A 20,000-nucleotide genomic window follows, 5' to 3' on the forward strand; every position below is an offset into this window, starting at 1 on the left:
TTTTTGAACAGTGGAAGTGGTAACGGGATGCAGAAATGTGAAGGTGAGACTGATGAGTGAAGAAAGAAAGAAAGAAAAAAGACGGAAATTGAAGCACAAGAGAACAGAAAACAGAGAAATAGAGTCAGAAAGAAGAGTTCAAAAGACCGTATTGAACGAGGGAGTTAAACTTGCGAGATTGTGACTGAATGACTGAGCCAGTGAGTTAGTGAATTAGTGAGCCAGTGAACGAGTGAGTGAACCAGTGAATAAATGATTGCTCAAGGACTATTTCAACAAAACCAATCGTGAGTTACGTTAGATTATGCTAGATTGAGAATTTATTGGAGGGTTAGGCGAAATTCTTATAGAGGAATTCTTGTGATTGGATTAAACTAAGCTGTAAGGAAGTGATGAGTAGTGCTAGAAATAAAGGGGTGGGAATTCGCTACTTGTCTTTGGTGCCCGCCGCTCTTTTCATTGTTGTCACAGGGAAATTCTCGTGATTGGAGTTACATCAGTGAAAAATATGAACGGACAAGGGTGTTACTAATCTACTTGTCTTTGGTATCAATCGCTTTAATGTTTGGTCATAAAGTTTGTGATGCTTACTACTCCACCGCGTGTTATCAAAAGTTTGTCACTTCTTCCTTTAACTGTCTATGTATCTGTCAGCTTCTCTACCTGCCTGCCTGTCCGTCTGTCAGTCAGTCTGCCTGTCCGCCTGTTTGCATTTTTCTCTCTCTCTCTCTCTCTCTCTCTCTCTCTCTCTCTCTCTCTCTCTCTCTCTCTCTCTCTCTCTCTCTCTCTCTCTCTCTCTCTCTCTCTCCCCCGTTGCATTCATTTTCATCTCTGCGGTGCAACTGAATAGCTTGGTGACAAAATACTAATATGATAAAAAAAAAAAAATTAAAAAAAAAGAAGGATAACGTTACTACTGATATTTCCTCTACCTTCTACAACAGCTTCATGGAGATTAGCGTACTATCACCATCTTCTTCCCTATGCATGTTGCCCCCTTACCCCACCACAGCCTCCAATCCAAGACGCTCCTCCTCCTCATCCTCCCCCTCCTCTTCCATCCCAAGACCTCCTCTTCCTTCTTTCTGGCCGAGAAATGTCAGCATTACCACCACACTCGTGAGACATCGTGGGACCAGCGAGGAACGGGTTTGTTAAGTAAAATGTTCCTGTTTGCCCCAACGAGGCAGTGCATGGGGAGGAGGGGACCTGAACTGACGAGGGATGACCGCCTTTTCCTCAGACAGTTATTCAGTCACAGTCCGCCGCAGGAACCGTCTCGGGCACACGGTCACGACCCCCTGGGCTCTTACTCCTGCCTTGAATACACGTGTGGGACAGTGTTGGTGTGCTGTGTTTGTGTGTGTGTGTGTGTGTGTGTGTGTGTGTGTGTGTGTGTGTGTGTGTGTGTGTGTGTGTGTGTGTGTGTGTGTGTGTGTGTACTACTTAAATAAGTAAAAAAATATCAAGACCACGAAGAAAAATAAATACATGGGCAAAATATAAAGAATTAATTTAAATATTCATTTTCATAATATTATAACCACAAAACAAAGTCAAACCATATTAAAACTAAGAATTTAAATGCAATGAAATCTGTAAAAAGTACAATAATAACCCAATTAGTATATCTGTACGATTATCAATATATATATATATATATATATATATATATATATATATATATATATATATATATATATATATATATATATATATATATATATATATATATATATATATATATATATATATATATATATATATATATATATATATATATATATATATATATATATATACTGGTAAGAGAAAATGGGGCAAGACCATGAGAAAATAGACGGGAAGAGCTTTATCAAATGTGCAAATATACTGGTTTTCTTTTCTTTTTTGATAGTCTTCAGCCACAGGATTCTCAAGTGAGTCATCCAGTATCTGAAGCATTATGTCATTAACAAAGCAGTAAGGAGCTTCGCTCTCTCACCCACAAGTTTCTTCAGCAATTCTCAACTTTTTCTTGCAAAAGAAAATATTATTATGCCTTTATATATTTGTTAACGCTGAACTTATATCATAAACACGATGTAAAGAAATTTAGAATAAAGTTAGAAATAATGGCAAGAGCATTATGGATATCTACTTTATACGAATTAACCAACCATTTGTTCTATGGTCATATAGTAAATACCGGTGAATCCCTAAAAATGTGGAAGAATATAGGATTTGGTAAGGATATGGTAAGACTACACCTTGCGTTGCCGTACCGTCGTGTGAGCTAAGCTGCAAACAATAAAGCAACATTGACTGCCTGCTCAAAAATCTTTATCTTCGACTAATAACATGCAGCTGAAACCGGTTAATAGCTATACAATTACTGGCCATCATATTTTTCCTCACTTTCTCGATATTTATAAAATCAAAGATACAAAAAGTGTCTTATTACTTCTACAACAGTACTGATATCTTAACGAAATCTCCTTGTCATCATATCATCAGCAAAACTCCCACAAGAAAATTTGACTGGTTGAATAACAAAATTCTGGCGCTTCAGCAACGAGGTCATGTAACACTGTACACAAGAAAGGGGTAACAGAGAAGAAAACAAAGGAAGGAACACACACTTGTTCTAATTGTTTGGTTGCATTTTCTACCTCTGTCTGACACTTGTTCGTTCCTCTTGCAGTATATAATGACAAAGAAATGATATATGAGAGAAAGAGGTTAAGGAAAAAAAAAAAAAAGAGCGAAAATACATAAAAGGTTGAAGTAAGTTTAAAGTCTTCCACACTAATATAGATATAAATGTCAAAAGAAAGTAGAGGAGTTAAGAAGTTAAGGGAAAGAATATTAAAAAGAAAACATGAAGCTGCAAAAAAAAAAAAAAAAAAGTTGAAATAAGCTGAAAATTATGTATTCTAATATAGAGAGCATTATATAAGTATGGGTTAAGAAGTTACAAAAGTTAAAGGAAATAACATAAGAAAAAAAATTGAAGATGAAAATACTGCATACCAATACAGCAGATGGAAGCATACGAACAAAGGTCAGCAGAAGAGAGGACAGAGGGGCATGCATTCTGATTACTTGAATGCATTGTCTGTCCCACGCTCCCCATGTCCCCCGCACGTCACCAAGCGTCACGGGGCCTTTGAATATCGCGTCTCGACCCACATTGCTTTCACCGACCAGGAGCAGGAAGTTCCCACACTGCCCACACGTCTTACACCAAAAAATGCTACCAGAGAAGGAGTGGATTGTGTCGTGCTTGCCTGCCCCTCACCTCCACCTCCACCTCCTCCTCTTCCATCCCTCGTGCCTGGTAGTGGAACGCGTTAAGGGCACCGGTGTCCCTCAGGCATCTCAAGGTCTTCCCTCCCTCAGGATGCACTGCAATATATATGTTTACTTCAGGGCGTTCTGCCATTGTCTTCATTTTGTTCGTGTATTTTGGTTTGTTAATTTCTTTTTTTTTTTTTTTTTTCTTTTACTTCGCTTTGTATTTATTTTACATTTGAGGGGGAATGTGCAAACTGTATTTGTTTCACTTTTATATTTCCCTTATTTAACATTTTTCGTGTATTTTTAGCATGTTAACTGTAAATTTTTACTTTGCTTTCTACGTTATATTTCAGGAATGTAGATATTGTGCGTATTTCGTTTCTACTATTTATCTTGTTTACTTTTTTTCTATGCCAATGAATTTCTCTGTGTTTATTTTTCAGTGTTTTGAACCAAAATGTCATGAATGCCCGTGTTTTATTAAATGTTAATTTTGATAACGTACCTTTTCTTCCCCCTTTTTTGTATACGTGTGAAATTCTGTTTTGCTATTCAGGCCAAAATAATTATTCCAAGCATTCTTTCAATCACATTTCCCATTGTATATTCATTATGTCTATTAAATGAACTGTTTTACCGAGGTTTACATATTCTATCTCTCTCTCTCTCTCTCTCTCTCTCTCTCTCTCTCTCTCTCTCTCTCTCTCTCTCTCTCTCTCTCTCTCTCTCTCTCTCTCTCTCTCTCTCTCTCTCTCTCTCTCTCTCTCACACCCACAGGTCGGCCTCTCCCACTCTCCGGAAAGCCCTGAAGGAGTGGTGAGTTCACAAGCGGTCAAGACTCACTCACTCACGCCCAACAAAGCCTCTTCAGCACAGGGAAAGACGGACCAACATCAGCCTTCCTGGAGATACTGACTGCCTGGAGAAATAAAGGAGGGAACACAAGAAAAGAAGGAAAACGAAGAATTAAAAGCATTAAGACTAAGAAAAGCGGTAGGGTAGCAAAAGGAATAAAGAGGAGGAGAAGAAGAAGGAGCAGGAGGAGGAAATAAAGGAGAGAAAATGGGAAAAGAAGAAAAACGAGGAATGAGGAGGAGCATTAAAACTAGGACGAGAGGTAGGATAAGGGAAGAGATAAGAAATAGCAGGAGGAGGAGGAGGAGAAGGAGTAAATAAAGGGAAGATGGGAAAAAAAGAAAAGGAGGAATGACTTGAAGCATTAAGACTAAGAAAGGAGATAGGATAGGAGAATAAATAGGAGTTGAAGGAATAAGAGGACTAGAAGATGGAGACGGAGGAGGAGGAATAGGAATGCAAAGACAAAAAAGAATACAAAGATAAACCAAACAGCAATAGCCTTACTGGGTCTAACGAGGCTGTCTGTGACTATACTATCACTACAGATTTTATGATTTAGAGGCAAGGGAGCAGCAAGGTCAAAGATAAGAACACCATGCAACATTAAAAAAAAACACCCATAGAATGTGACAGGAAAGGTTGGAAGAGAGACATGTTATTCTAGCTAACTCTATTTACTATGAAAAAATAAAAACAGGACTCAAGTACGCCAGGAGGAGGAAGAGGAGGAGGAGAAGTATTTTATATTTATTATGTTCCGGAATCCTGTCAAGCAGCGGCACATGACGGCTCTGAAAATCTCTCGACAAAACAATATATTTTTCCTGTCGATAAATTACGGTGTTTGTATTTTCTTCTCAGGTGTCTGTGTGTAGTTATTTCTTCCAGGTGTGTGTGTGTGTGTGTGTGTGTGTGTGTGTGTGTTTTGGTATGAAGCGCAAATAAAACAGTGAAGATACAGTTGTTAACAGTTCATGTAGCTTATACACGACTTTTGAGGTTCAGCGTTGAAACACTGAGCGAACCATGTGGAAAGTTTTCTTAATTGATGATGATAGTGATGATGATAATAATGGTGGTGGTGATGGTGATGATGATAAAAATAATATAGCAGCGAAAGCAACAAAATAATAATAATAATGATGATGATAATAATAATAGTAATAATAATAATAACAACATAAATAAATAAATAAATAAATAAATAGATAAATAAATAAATAAATAATAATAATAATAATAATAATAATAATAATAATAATAATAATAATAATAATAATAATAATAATGATAATAATAATAATCAGTAGCACGTAGTAGTACTAGTAGTAATAGCAGGATCAGCAGCAGGAGCAGAAACAGCAGCAGCAGCAGCAGCAGCAACAACAGCAGCAGCAGCAGCAGCAGCAGCAACAGCAGCAACAGCAGCAGCACCAGCAACAGCAGCAACAGCAGCAGCACCAGCAACAGCAGCGGCAGCAGTAGTAGTAGTAGTAGTAGTAGTAGTAGTAGTAGTAGTAATAGTAGTAGTAGTAGTAGTAGTAGTTATAGTAGTAATAGTAGTTGTACAGTAGCAAAGCAATATAGTTATACAATAGTATAGTATCATCATCATCATCATCATCATCATCATCATCATCATCATCATCACCACCACCACCACCACCACCACCACCACCACCACCACCGTCATCATCATCACTACACAAACACACACACACACAAAAAAAAAAAGCAGTAGGAAAAGAGATCGCAAAAAGAAGGCGACAACAACAATACCGCCATCACCACCACCGCTACCACCACCACCACCACTACCACCACCACCACCACACGACTGATATAAGAAACCACAAGCCTAAAACAAAACAAAGGTAAGAGTACTCGTAACAAAATAAACATTACCACAAGAGGTAACCCAATAACAACAGCACCAACAAAGTACGGCTATTATCTCTCCCTCATCACCATCACGTTTGGAAGACTTTGGTGGTCGGCCGTTGCACTTTCTCCCCCACACACCCTCGTCCTCTTCCCTCACGATCGAGAGTGTGTGGAGGGCGTACGTGCAAATCCCCCAAGCCCTATATAAGGCGCCGCCCCGAGCTGTACGTATTCTCAGGGAACCCACATGACGGGCCACCTGAGACCATTCTGCAATGCCTCGTCAAAACAAGAGGAAAGAAACAAATGGAGAGAAAAATAAACACTGCTGTAGGAGGATTGTGTGCGGTTGTCTGGCAGCTTCTCTTGTTGCGGTCCATGAAATGTTGAGACATAATAATAGATAGAGAAACAAATAGATAAAGGAATTAAAGAATAAAAATATAAATCGAACTAGCGGGATGAAATAGAGGAATAGATGAAAAATAGGGTAAAATATTGATATAAAAAATATACATCAATTGAAAAAGTGTGTTGTTTTCTGTCTTAATTTTTTTTCAAAAGTGAAATACCGTTACTATTTCCGCACCACTCATAAGAACTTAAAAAAGATACTTGACATATCTACTAAGCAAAAAAATTCAAAAATTTTTGTGATAAAACATTTTCTTCTAGTATCATATATGCTTAAATCATAAAAATTAAAAGAAGAATATTTATATAAAGGAATATATCAATAAAAATGTGTGTTTTTAGTGTCCTAATTTATCTTAAAAGTAAAATATGGTTATCATCTATGCACCACCTCTAACAACTCCAAAGAATATTTTACATGTCTACAATGCTTCTTCTTTAAGTAAGGAACATATCCCTATTATCAGATAGTTATTTTGACATTAAAAATTTTTCTTTTTTTTATTTCTTTTAAATAAGGTACGGACTTATAAAAAATAAAAAAATAATAATAAAAGTTTTGCGAATAAGATTTCTCCTCTAAAATTACAAATGACTAATGTTTTCATGTTTCATGTTTCATGTTTAATGAAAATGAAAACATGAACGCTTGGTGACACCCTACGGTGACGACCTACAGTGCTACGGTACGGGCATCCCTTTGGTGACGCCCTACGGTTCCACCTACGGTGCCGTTCTACAGATCTACGTTACGGTACCGCCTTACAGTGCTAGGCTACGATGCCGCCCTTTGGTAACGAACTACAGCACCGCCCCACAGTGCAAGGCTACGGGCCGCCCATTGGTGAAGCCCTACGGTGCCGCGCTACGGTGCCACCCTACAGTGACGCTTTTTGGTGACAACCTACTGTGCCGCCCTACGGTACCACCCTAATGTGCCGCCCTTTGGTGACACCTTACGGTGCCATCCTATAGTGCTAGGTTACGGTGCCGCTCTTTAGTGACGCCCTATGGTGCCGCCATACGGAGCCGCCCTTAGGTGACGCCATACGGTGACGCCCTACGGTGCAGCTCTTTGGTGACGCCCTACGGTGCCGCCCTACGGTGCCGCCATGCGGAGCCGCCCTTAGGTGACGCCATACGGTGCCGCCCTACAGTGCAGCCTTCTGGTGACGCTATACGGTGCAACCTTACGGTGCTGTTTTACAATACTACGCTACAGTGTCGCCCTTTGGTGACGTCCTACGGTGCAGCCCTACGGTGTCGCCTTTTGGTGCCGCTCTTTGATGACGCGCTACGGTGTTGCCCTATGGTGCCACTCTTCTGTGCTGCCCTTTGGTGACGCCCTACAGTGCCGCCCTACAGTACTACGCTACGGTGCCGCTCTACGGAGCTAGGCTATGGTAGTGCCCTTTAAAGACACCCTACAGTACCGCCCTAAGGTTCCGCCCTAAGGCGCCGCCCTAATGTGCTGCCCTTTGATGCCGCCCTTTGGCGACACCCTACGGTGCAGCCCTATGGTGCCGACCTACAGTGCTACGCTATGGTGCCCCCTTTGGGAACGACCTAATTAAGGTCGGGACCTGTAAAAAAAATCAAAATTTTCTCGATTAACAATTTTTCACTAAGATTACAGATGATTAAATCAAGAAAAAATATAAGAATATTGATGTAAAAAATATATATCAATCTATAGAGTGTAATTTTTTTTACGTCTATTTTCTTTTAAAAATTAAAGTTCCAGACATGTCAAAAAATTCAAAAATTTTTGTGATTAGCAATTTTTCTCTAACATTACAGATGATTAAATCATGAAAAGTAGAAGAATATTGATATAAAAATATATATATATCAATCGGCAAACTTTTTTTTTGTTTCTTAATTTCTTTTAAAAAGTTAAATATATTTATTTACTCACCACTACTAAGAACTCGCAAAAGAATATTTTACATGTGTATATATATATATATATATATATATATATATATATATATATATATATATATATATATATATATATATATATATATATATATATATATATATATATATATATATATATATATATATATATATATATATATGTAATTTTTTTTCCCAAGCAAAGAACATATCCCTGTTATCAGATACAAATTATGATATTGATTTTTTTTTTTTTTATTAAGGTTCGGACCTGTAAAAAAATTTAAAAATCTTTGCAATTAACAATTTTTCATCTAAGATTACAGATGATTAAATTATGAAAGGTAGACGAATAGACATAAAAATTATATATCAATCGATACACTGTATTTTTTAGTGTCTAAATTTCTTTTAAAAGTGAGATATGTTTATTATTTACAAACCACTGCTAGGAACTCGCGAAGGAATATTTCACATTTGTAAAATGCCAACTCACTGAATGAACGAATAGATAAGAAGATACACAGATAAATAAATATATACATGGATATGCAGATAGATATATAGATCATTAAATACATAAGTTAGCCAGTCAATCTGACCTTTTAAAAAAATGCCGCATGATCTATACCACGCAAATTTCAGTACTTAAAACACTACAGTAACCTAAGTAGAATGAACTATGACAACTTCATACGCTTAACCTAATACGTATTCTGGTTATTCTTACATTTAACATGGCCATGGTTTGTTGCACTGGAAAGCACCATATGACCCTGATTTTGTGACCCTTAAAATCACTCACTCGCTCATTCACTCACTAACTCATTTTGTCTCACTCCCTCAGTTACTCAATAATCAGTCAGTCAGTCAGTCAATGCACCAATCGTTAAAGGAAAAGATAATACACATTAAACAAGATTTTAGATCCTTCCCATCACGCGCTTCCCTGGAGCTAAAGTTTAACATCCAAATGCAGTTACTTTCAGTTCATGCAGGTAAGACGAGACCAGTTGTTAAAGTGTAACATTTTTTTCACGGATGTTGATGATACAAATTGAGCATTCTTGTGCATCATTTAGATAATGGAAAGAACGCACTGAAAAAAGAGTTTCATTTGAGATTAACGAGGCAGTAGTAGGTGAAGTTATTTTCGTTTTTAAACAGACATAACATCTTATCACTATTCAAGCAAGACAATAGAAGATATTGGTATTATTTCTCGTTTACAAGTAGAGCAATAGTAGCGCCATATCAATTTTCACACAAGATAACAGAAAACAATAGTGTTATTTCCCCTTTACACGCAGAGCATCACTTGTAATTTACCTTCTCATTACTCTCACAAGATAATGGAAAACACTGGTTTTACTTTTGTTTTACAAGCTGAGAAACAGTAACATCCTATCATCATTCACACAAGATAGAAGACGCTTGTGTTATCCCCTTTTAAAGACAACAAAAGCAGCACTCTTATAATTCACACAAGATAATAGAACAAGAGATGTTATTCCTCTTTACACACTAATATTATTTTATCACTATTCACACAAGATAATGGAAAACGAAGATGTTAATCCCCCTTTACAGGTACACCAAGAGTAGTTTACCCTATCACAATTCACACATCTTCACCTTCATAACCTTCAATCATCTCTCTCTACAAAAGTCGAGGCTTCACACTTCTGGTCTCCTGTGTATGCAACACATAACAAACAAAAAAAGAATCTCCTTAAAAGTTTCATTTGGGAAGGACAGACAGATTCTTTTCCAATATTCATCGTAACTTTCTTATTAACCAATAACTGAACATATGTCTACATATAAAAGAGTGGAGGCTTCAAAGCTTACCTCCTGTGTATATAATGCAATTGAAAAATCACTCCCTCAAAGTTTGGTAAGCCATGCATTTGTGGATTGGTAGTGCCAGAAAAGGAAAGAAATGGACGAAGAGGCAACGTGGAAAAGGATGCCGGAGGAGTGGAGTTTTAAGACGCGAGTGTGAGTGAACCCTCGGGTGCTTATCTGTGTGCGCGGATATGCCGCACCTGGATACATGACGCGAGGGATTGCACAGGAGAAGAGAGAGAGAGAGAGAGAGAGAGAGAGAGAGAGAGAGAGAGAGAGAGAGAGAGAGAGAGAGAGAGAGAGAGAGAGAGAGAGAGAGAGAGAGAGAGAGGATGAATGATGAGGAAAGGATGTCTATTTCTTTCATTTCCAATGAAATTCATAACTACATTGAAACCAACCATAGAGATGTTTTTTCGCTAATACACACACACACACACACACACACACACACACACACACACACACACACACACACACACACACACACACACATATATATATATATATATATATATATATATATATATATATATATATATATATATATATATATATATATATATATATATATATATATATATATATATATATATATATATATATATATATATATATATATATATATATATATATATATATATATATCGCCTCCCTATCACGTTGATTCAGCTTTATCCCGAGTCCCGTCATGTTCGCCGTGATGCAGTCAGGGAGTGCAGTGTTTCCATTGGCATATTATAGTTGAGGTGCTTGTTCTGATAACTTCTTTGCAGTCTGCATTGGAGGTTTATTGCCAAAAAGATAGGAACAGAAGCAGGACGAGAGACTGAGTTGTAAAAAAACAATGACTGAGGCTTACTATTCGAACATGAATAATCCAACGAAAAATCGTCAAACTCTGAATATTGTGGAGGTTTGTAGTGCATCAGGCGTTTGTGCTTTCACAGGCGTTAACCTTCAATAGTAAATCATTACTTTTTTTCCTGTGTGTACCGTATGGATCATTGCGGATCTGAAAATCGTAATAAACAGAGCAAAAATGTCATCCAACTACGCGGTTCAAGCTGTTGTTCTTTCCTCTTTGATGTCATGTTCAATTATTTTTATTAATAAACCACATTTCTTTGTAATATGATAGTGATCACATCAGTGCAGTAAGATAGGAAGACCATATGGCGAGCTTTTAGCAATCCTTATAGACGGCAGAAACACTTTCCCCTCATAAAGGTTTTCATTAGATGTTATTCTTCATACTCCTATACGGCAAGCTCTTACAAAACTCCAGGAATACCAGCTGTACACTTTGTTCACCTCTCTCTCTCTCTCTCTCTCTCTCTCTCTCTCTCTCTCTCTCTCTCTCTCTCTCTCTCTCTCTCTCTCTCTCTCTCTCTTTGTTGATTCGTTTGTTCGTTTCTTTTTCTTTCCTCTTTTCCTCCTCTGTTTTTGGTTATCCACTCAGTCACCAGGCAAGGAAACTGCAAGGTTTGTGTGTCTGTGCTGGAGGGAGAAGTGAAGAAGGTGAAGTGACACAAGGTCAAGGGTAAGCTCCATTTAAGGAAAGTCTCACTGCGTTGCCTTCCACACACACTCCAGAATTCTGACGACGTAACCTAGTCCACAGAAAACGAGCGAGAGGAGGGAGGGAGAGAGGGAGGGAGGGAGGGAAGGAGGAGCTGTGGTGTGGTTATCAGAAAGCTAAACGTGTGCTTATATCACCTCAAAAGGAACTTAATCTGGAGTGTCGGGTCTGGGGTAAAAGTTGAAGTGCTTAGATATGCAGGCAATTGTTCCTGGTTTGGTTAGTAATTATAACGGTGGTGGCAGTGGTGGTGGTTTTGGTGAGAAGGTGAAAAAGTTATGGGCAAGAGTAAAAAATGTTGTATTATTTTTTGAGTCATCCAGGGCAAGAGAGAGAGAGAGAGAGAGAGAGAGAGAGAGAGAGAGAGAGAGAGAGAGAGAGAGAGAGAGAGAGACATTAGGTCAGAATTCTCAGCCTTCCTCTTCTCTTAGGTTGCAAGGTCACAACTGATCAACTTATTTCTCGTACCTCTTCCCTCCCAAGTGAACAAAAGCTACACCGTGAAAGGAAACAAACCCAATTAATCCCCGTCTGGCCAGGGATTCGAACCCGGGGCTGCCATGGGAGTGGACCGAACGCGCCCACCCAAACACCAAACAGATAATAAAAGGGCTTGAAGACAAATCTCTCTCTGTCTCTCTCTCTCTCTCTCTCTCTCTCTCTCTCTCTCTCTCTCTCTCTCTCTCTCTCTCTCTCTCTCTCTCTCTCTCTCTTACGTTATGGGAGAGAAGAACAATACAAAAAAAAATAAATAAATAAAAATCCCATCACCTCATCAATCCATCCACTTTTGTGTGCTTAGGAATGAAAATAGTGAGAAACACAGAAGAAAATAACATAATCACACCAAATTGATAGACAGGGACGGCAGGAGACAAAAAAAGGGAGAGAGGGAGGCATAAGTGCGTGTGTGCGCGGTAAGGTGGAGGGGGTGGGGTGTGGAATATATCACTCTGTATAATACTTCCACTTCTCACGTAAATCATGGAGAGCAGGTATAGAGAAGACTCCAGCACCGGTACTTAAGGGTTAGCTCTCAGTCCCCGCTATAGAGAGGGGCGTGGTGGGGCCGATCCTGCTCCTTTCAATGCTTCCTAAAAAAGGGTTGATGGTGAAACAGGGAAGGGAGGAGGTGGTGGTGGTGGTGGTGGTTGTGGTGGATAGGGGGAAGTGAGAAGGTGAGAAAATATGAGGAGTCACCTAAATAGTGTCGGATCATAGCGTAGGTGCTGTACATTGTGTGTGTGTGTGTGTGTTTGTGTGTTCCCTAAGTACATTTTTTTCACTCAAGCGCCTCACATTTGGAGTGTACATAAATCATTCTTCTACCGAGCGTGACTCAAGGCGACGTATCGAAGAAGAGGGGAAAAAAGAGGAAAGGTGTGTTTTTTTCTGTGCCTTTAACGGGGTTGAGACGATGAGAGTAATGGACATAATGACTAACGGTAGAGGGAATACACTGGAGGACATTCTAGATGGGAAAAAAAAAACGCAAAAGGAAAAATTAACTAGATATTCTTACGTTCAAAAAAGGTGGCAATGGGCATGAAACAGGAAAAAAGTCATTGAAATAAAAGGAAACCACAAGAAAAGAAACAAGAAGATAATGATGTGGGGAAAGAAATAGACGAGTGAAGAACTGAAGGAATAGAAGAAGTGAAGGATACTATACTGAAAGGATGACAGGTAAAGAAACAAAATATCAATGTACAGAAGTTAATAAAGAGATGCACTTATACATTTAGAGCAAGAAAGAAAGAAAATTAACACAAACAATAGTACAAATAGGAAGTATAATGCAAACTAAACAGGGCAATCTCGTGAATAAGAAAGAAAACTCGCGCACCTACTCGTATTAGTAAAAGCAGGAATCAGGAAGTGATGTGTTTGCTTGATTAATTAACGGTGGTAAAAATATATTAACAATATCATCGAACATTTTCTTTACATTCTCTTTTGATAAAGATCTGGTATTCCTTTACATTCTATTCTTTTTTTTTTTTTTACTAATTTCACCACCCTAAAAAAATAAATAAATAACTCGGATAAATGTCAACAAAACTAGGCAAAAAAAAGATCTATATTTCAATAAGCATTTTTTTTTTTTTTTTATTTCCTGGTGAGATCTACATTTTCAATCGTCATTCACAGAAATTTGAAGAAAATATGCCAATAATATGGAATAAGACTAAATCCAGTATACTCTACTCACTCATACTCGTTAGGAAATAAAGGAAAATTATAGCAGTCTCAGAAGAAAGAGAACAATTAACATATAATCACGCAAAGCAACAAAAAAAGTCACATAATTTATTTTCCCATGACAAAAATTATCGTATTTTCTTTCACCTGACAAACTTGAGAGAGAGAAATCTGGAGGGTAATTAAGAAAAAGTAGAGAAGAGAGTGACAGCAAACATTATCAAACGAGAAGCCCCTGACAGCCCTGACAACACTGACAGGCACAGGTAAGAGAAAGACAGCCACGAGGAGCTCTTTGTCCAGGTGAGAGAGAGAGAGAGAGAGAGAGAGAGAGAGAGAGAGAGAGAGAGAGAGAAAGGGGGGTGGGGGAAAGGGGGATTCACCACAATAAAAAGCACCGTTCTGCCTATAAACAGAGAAGTGATATGGAACGTAAACCGTAACTACACTTCTTATAGGCGAGGGAAGGAAGTACTGACAACATGACAGCTCAATTCTATTTGTTTATTTTTTAACCCTGACAAGAGAGAGAGAGAGAGAGAGAGAGAGAGAGAGAGAGAGAGAGAGAGAGAGAGAGAGAGAATAAAAACTGGACACGTGATAGCATCTAGTACTTGAGAAATAACAGTAAATGAAACCGAGGAGTCAGCCATGCAAGGTGGATAAATAGATTACCCTGATCGTCGTGGTGGGAAGAAAACAAGAGGCAGTAAATGCGAAGGACCTTTTCTTAATGATGAACTATGAATGGTGCTCCAGTGGTGGGCAGAATATATGCGCGGGGAATGTTGAAGTGATTAACTAGTGATGAATGTTTTATAGTGGGAAACAATAATGGGAGGACTGGGCTTTGTAATGCTATATGTGAAACTACATGGTGTTTGGTAGGTGGTGATGCGACAGTGTGTACCATGTGTAGGTCTAATATATATGGTATGTATAGCTTTTTGTAGCCTTCCTTACGTTCTTATGTTCTTAATGGTTAGTTTGAATGTTAAATGTACATTTCATGAGCAAAATGGTGAGTGCATTTTCTCTCTCTCTCTCTCTCTCTCTCTCTCTCTCTCTCTCTCTCTCTCTCTCTCTCTCTCTCTCTCTCTCTCTCTCTCTCTCTCTCTCTCTCTCTCTCTCTCAAGTTTTCTTCTCCTTTCGCTGCCACAGTTAACTTAATTTTCCTCTCTCTCTCTCTCTCTCTCTCTCTCTCTCTCTCTCTCTCTCTCTCTCTCTCTCTCTCTCTCTCTCTCTCTCTCTCTCTCTCACTACCAAAAATATAACTACCATTCCCTTACTTATTTTGTCCTCCATCAGAAGCAAATGTAGCTTTCTTATTACGTATAATGCTACATTTGACAGTCTCGCGTCTTTGCTTTGCCCCATTTTGGTTTCATCTTCAGAAGATTTTCACTGTTCCCCTTGTGGCTTTGTAATCGTCATTCATTTTTCTTCCCACTCTCGTGCACTCCAGGGATTTTTTTTTTTTTTTTTTGTGTGACTAATTTCCTCATTATAATTCCGTTGCTTTTTCTCTTATCAGTGTTCAATCTTCTGAAAGAGTCAAACATTTAAATTTTCTCGTTTCTTAATCGTTTAATTCTCCGCTTTTCTATTTACTCCGAACTTAAACTATCTTATTACCATAGTTTATGTTTCTCCCCCTCTTCCATTCCCGTGTTGAGCTTTCATTATCTTAAATTCCCTCACCGCAATTCCGTTCTCTTCCTTTCAGCTCCTCTACTTTCTCTACTAACTCTTCCATGTATTCTGTTTTTACATCATCATTTCCTTTCCTTGGAGATCTCATCCCTGCACCCCTGCCAAGCTTCCTGTTGCCTTCTTCCGTCCAACTCTGAGGGAGACGTGGGTTGATGAGTCGCTGGCAGCCAAAACACTCGTCAGGAACACTCTACTTAGGGGGAGAAAAGCGACTGGCGAGGAGTGAACGCTAAGATTAGACGTGCATTTTCTTCATTGAAATGGCTTCACCCTAAAATTATAAGGAGAAGAATAACACCAGGTAACTATCAGGTAAATATTTTCTTTTCGTCTCATAATCTGCAAGGTAGAATTACCCCTACGAATTTCTTAATATGGTTCGTATATTTGAGCACAGTCTTCCCTCATTAGAACAGTTTCCAAACGCCTCATGAGTGCTTTTCCCCCTTGGTTGTGAAGAATTATTGTTACAATATCACTTGATTCGTGAAAATAACCTTGAAATATGAAATATAAGTAGATAAATAAATAGATAAATAAATAAATAAGAAGAAGATAAGATAAAACTAAAATAAATAAATAAAATAAAAGCATAGACATTTCTTCATGCAGAATTCCATATAACACACACACACATCGGTTCTGAATACCAGGTAGGTTTTTCTTACCACAGGATGTTCAGGTGTTCTGTATCCATATATCACCGCAGACAGGGAACGCTCGTTACTCACATGAAATATTGGACGACTACAATATATTTCATCACACCTTGAAGGAGCGGTGGTATTAGCATCAGGGAAAGAACAGGCATTACCTCCCGCCTACTATCCTTAGGACCTAATAAGCGTGTTGAGTGTTGCAATCCAGCACGTGCTACACCAAAGTGGCGAAGTTTTCTCCCAAGTGGAACAGAAATCAGGATTGTCGGATACTAACTTCTCTCATGACGAACGTTAAATATAGCGTGGGTGAAATTTAAGCATTACCCTGCGTATCCACCATTTCCTGCGTGATGAATATTCGGTCATTGCTCCAGAGTACTTAGCAACACATGAACGTAAAGATGTGTTGTCCTCAGGCAGGTAGCGCCACCCTTTCTGGGCTGCGGCGAATGGAGTAGAGTGGGCAGTTTCTTTCTCCGCCCCCTTCACGTCCCCAGTCACAGTTGACCGGTACCCATTTCAAGACTGGTTCAACCTAGGAGCAGGCAGTCGTCCCAGATAGACCTAGGCAGTGACCAGGATTCGAACGAAGGGCTTTTTGCATTAAAGGCAGACTCACTTCCGCCTGAACTCTCGCACTCCTTAATAACATCGCTAAGAAAAGAAAACGTGACGAGATCAGCTGAAAATTTTTCACACGTAAATAGAAAAAAAAAAATCGGAATAAAATGAAGGTTTTTAAAATAATGTTTGAAAAAATAAATGGTAAAAGACAAGTTTCAAGACGCGGAAGGCAAGCAAGGATAGCTCAATAACCACTTATCTCCCACATTGCGCCTCGCTTCAGGACGCTTCAGAGGCAAACACCTGAGCTGCCTCCAGAGAGAGTGATTACACCACACTTGCAACTACAGTCACGATCACGGCATATCTTCATCCATGGAGCTGGTTGCCACCCTCAGGTCAATGGTGTGTGTATTAAGGGAGGGAGGATGTCTGTCAGTGTGTGCGTGCGTGCGTCTTATAATGAAAATGTAAGGGAAAATACTTATAATTCAGAGTTGTTTTCCTTACTATCTTTTTCACTTCACTTTTCTGGTTCTTTTTCAACAATCACTAGTCATTCTAGTCGCCATGAACAACTACTATTTGTTCTTATTAGTCGCACTCCTGCAGAACAAAATGCCATTACATTCTCTTCTTATGGTTATGATTCTATTTCAATATGGTTCGGATGTCTGCACACACTTTTAATCGCAATCTAATTAAAAGAAACAGAGATAATACACATTAAATTGGATGAGCACACATAACACTGCTTCTGCTTCATCCTGACCTTCCCTTACACCATTACTTTATTCATTACTGGTCGTAAGAAAACAACCAATAAAATTCAGTTCATAAGCACTGAATGACATAAATCAATGCAAGTCTGACATTACGAGCTGCAGGTGATAAACTGTTTACACTCCAGCAGTGTAATGTCAGAATGCTCAACTAAGAAATGACGATACATTGCTTGACTAACCTTCTTTTTCCTAGTCTTCCCGCATCTCCCCGCCACGCATTAATCATCACCTGCTCTCCTCACGATCTCCTCTGAGCACGTCACCTGCAACGAAAGAACATAAGAAAAGGGAAGCTGCAAGAACCCACCAAGCCAACACGTGGTAGACCCTCTATAAAACTTACCTACTTATTTCCGACTATCGTATCCATCCATAAATTTGTCCCGTCTTTAATGATTCTCAATTGACTCGGCACTAACAACCTGATTACTGAATCTATTCCATTTATCTAACACTATATTTGAAAAGCAATTCCTTCCTAACTTTTTATTGTTTTATATCAAATTTACCAAGCTTAAAACATATATTTTTTGTCTTACCTGATTACTCACCTTGAGGATTTTGTTTGTCATCCGTGTCATATATTTCTTGTAACACTTGTTTAATCATTTATATCACCTTTTAATCTTCGCCTCCCTAAGGAATGTAAATTAAAAAGCTTCGGTCTCCTTCCAAGTACAATTCACAGTGGTTAGTTTCTCCCCTTATTTCAGACAGCTCTCATCTCTTTAATTTATACCAGTGTAGGTGTGACTTGCCACATTTCCCGTTTCTCAGTCTTTCAAATCACACTACGTTTCCAGTCCAATAATCAAATTAGACTGAAGAGAAGTGATCTCATTTAGTTTGCTAGATAAAGGGAATGATGACCCTTTGAAAGAAAAATACGGCAAAAAGGTATGAGAAAAAATATCTCCGAAGTTGGTTCAATGTCCCCTTAATGTGTAATGATGTGGGAAAGTTCTGTGTCTGGCTATGGTAAGTTTAAAGGTTCGAAGCAAAAAGTGAACGCTGCTGGACCTTGGCTGCGATGGCATTGGCAAGAAAGGTTTTGCGATCACTACTGTGGTAACTTTTTCAAAATAAACAAAGGCAGACGGAGCAAGAAAAAAGGAAGAAGGAAAGAAACAAAGATGAAATAGAGAAATGTAGAAATACACAGTATCCACTGCAGCTGTTCTGTTTTGAACACTAGATAAAAAGGGAAAACAAGTCCAAGCAGACCAAAAGCAAAGACTAACCACAAGGAACAATATCGTTGTGATTAATGGTGTTAGTATTAATGCAATGCCATTACACGTGCATTATATCACAGAAGAAAAATTAATCAGTTAAAATACATATATCACCAGTGTTAAAAAAATCTTAAGCAATACTAAACACTAAATAGTACAAGAAAATAGTAAAGTGCTTATTGTATTACTATAATTACTATTATTATTACTGATACAAAACCATCAGACGTAAATTCTTATAATTATGAAACTACACTAAACTACAAATATCACCACTGCTCTCCCACCAAAACAAAATCTCAAAAAGTACTTAACACTTGACAATTTAAGTACCTATACCAAATTACTAATCGCGCCCTGTCCTGCGGTGACTGATGGAGTTATCACGGAGCCAGTGACCTTCGCGGCACGAGCGTCGACGATAAGCGAGGAAAATAACGCAGAAAAAAAAGAACTCACCACCATTCCGCTTCGTCACAATCATTTGTCGACACGTAGAGAGGCAATTATTTGAAGTGGGTGTTAGGAAGGAGGAAGAGCACGTGTGGAATCATCAAACACCTCGCTTAATACATCTGCGGTTCAAAGCTTCCCTCCTCCTCCTCCTCCTTCTCCTCTTCCTCCTCCTCCTCCTTCTCCTGTGTTTTCTTCCCTTCTTCCCTCGCTTCGATTCGTTCTCCTCTTCCTATTCATCCTCCTTCACTTCCTGTTCCTTATCATTCTCTTCATCTTCTTCCTCCTTTAAGTTCGTGATTTTCTTTGTCCTGCTTCCTTGCCTCTTCCGCCAGCTTCAATTTATCTCCGTCTTGTTTTCACCATTTTTTCTCTTACAGTTCCTTCTTCTTTTTCATCCTTGACTTATTTCTTTATTTATAATGGAGATCTTTACAATTATTTATTTTGTTGCAAAATAAAGATCTTTCTGTTACTTCTTGTTCCTCTTTGTCTACTTTTTTTCCCTTTTATTTTTATTTATTTTTCTTTCCACATCCTTTTTGCCATTCTTCATTGTTTATTACATATCTTCCTTACCCTTCTTGTAATTTCTCACTGTCTTTTATTTTCTCTCCCC

General features: G+C 38.5%; 1 protein-coding gene across 12 annotated transcripts in view; it reads right to left on the reverse strand.

The window, feature by feature from the left end:
- Positions 1-20,000, reverse strand: part of LOC135107481 (serine proteinase stubble-like) — a 237,911-nt gene that overhangs the window by 123,379 nt on the left and 94,532 nt on the right. For 10 of the 12 annotated variants that reach the window (XM_064017386.1, XM_064017385.1, XM_064017383.1 and 7 more), the window contains one exon: positions 17,873-17,956. The gene's annotated coding sequence lies outside the window, so the exon portion shown is untranslated. The remainder of the gene's footprint in view (positions 1-17,872; positions 17,957-20,000) is intronic. The other 2 variants (XM_064017387.1, XM_064017384.1) reach the window with 1 other exon arrangement.

Source organism: Scylla paramamosain, chromosome 15 (assembly GCF_035594125.1).
Source record: "Scylla paramamosain isolate STU-SP2022 chromosome 15, ASM3559412v1, whole genome shotgun sequence".
Taxonomy (NCBI): domain Eukaryota; kingdom Metazoa; phylum Arthropoda; class Malacostraca; order Decapoda; family Portunidae; genus Scylla; species Scylla paramamosain.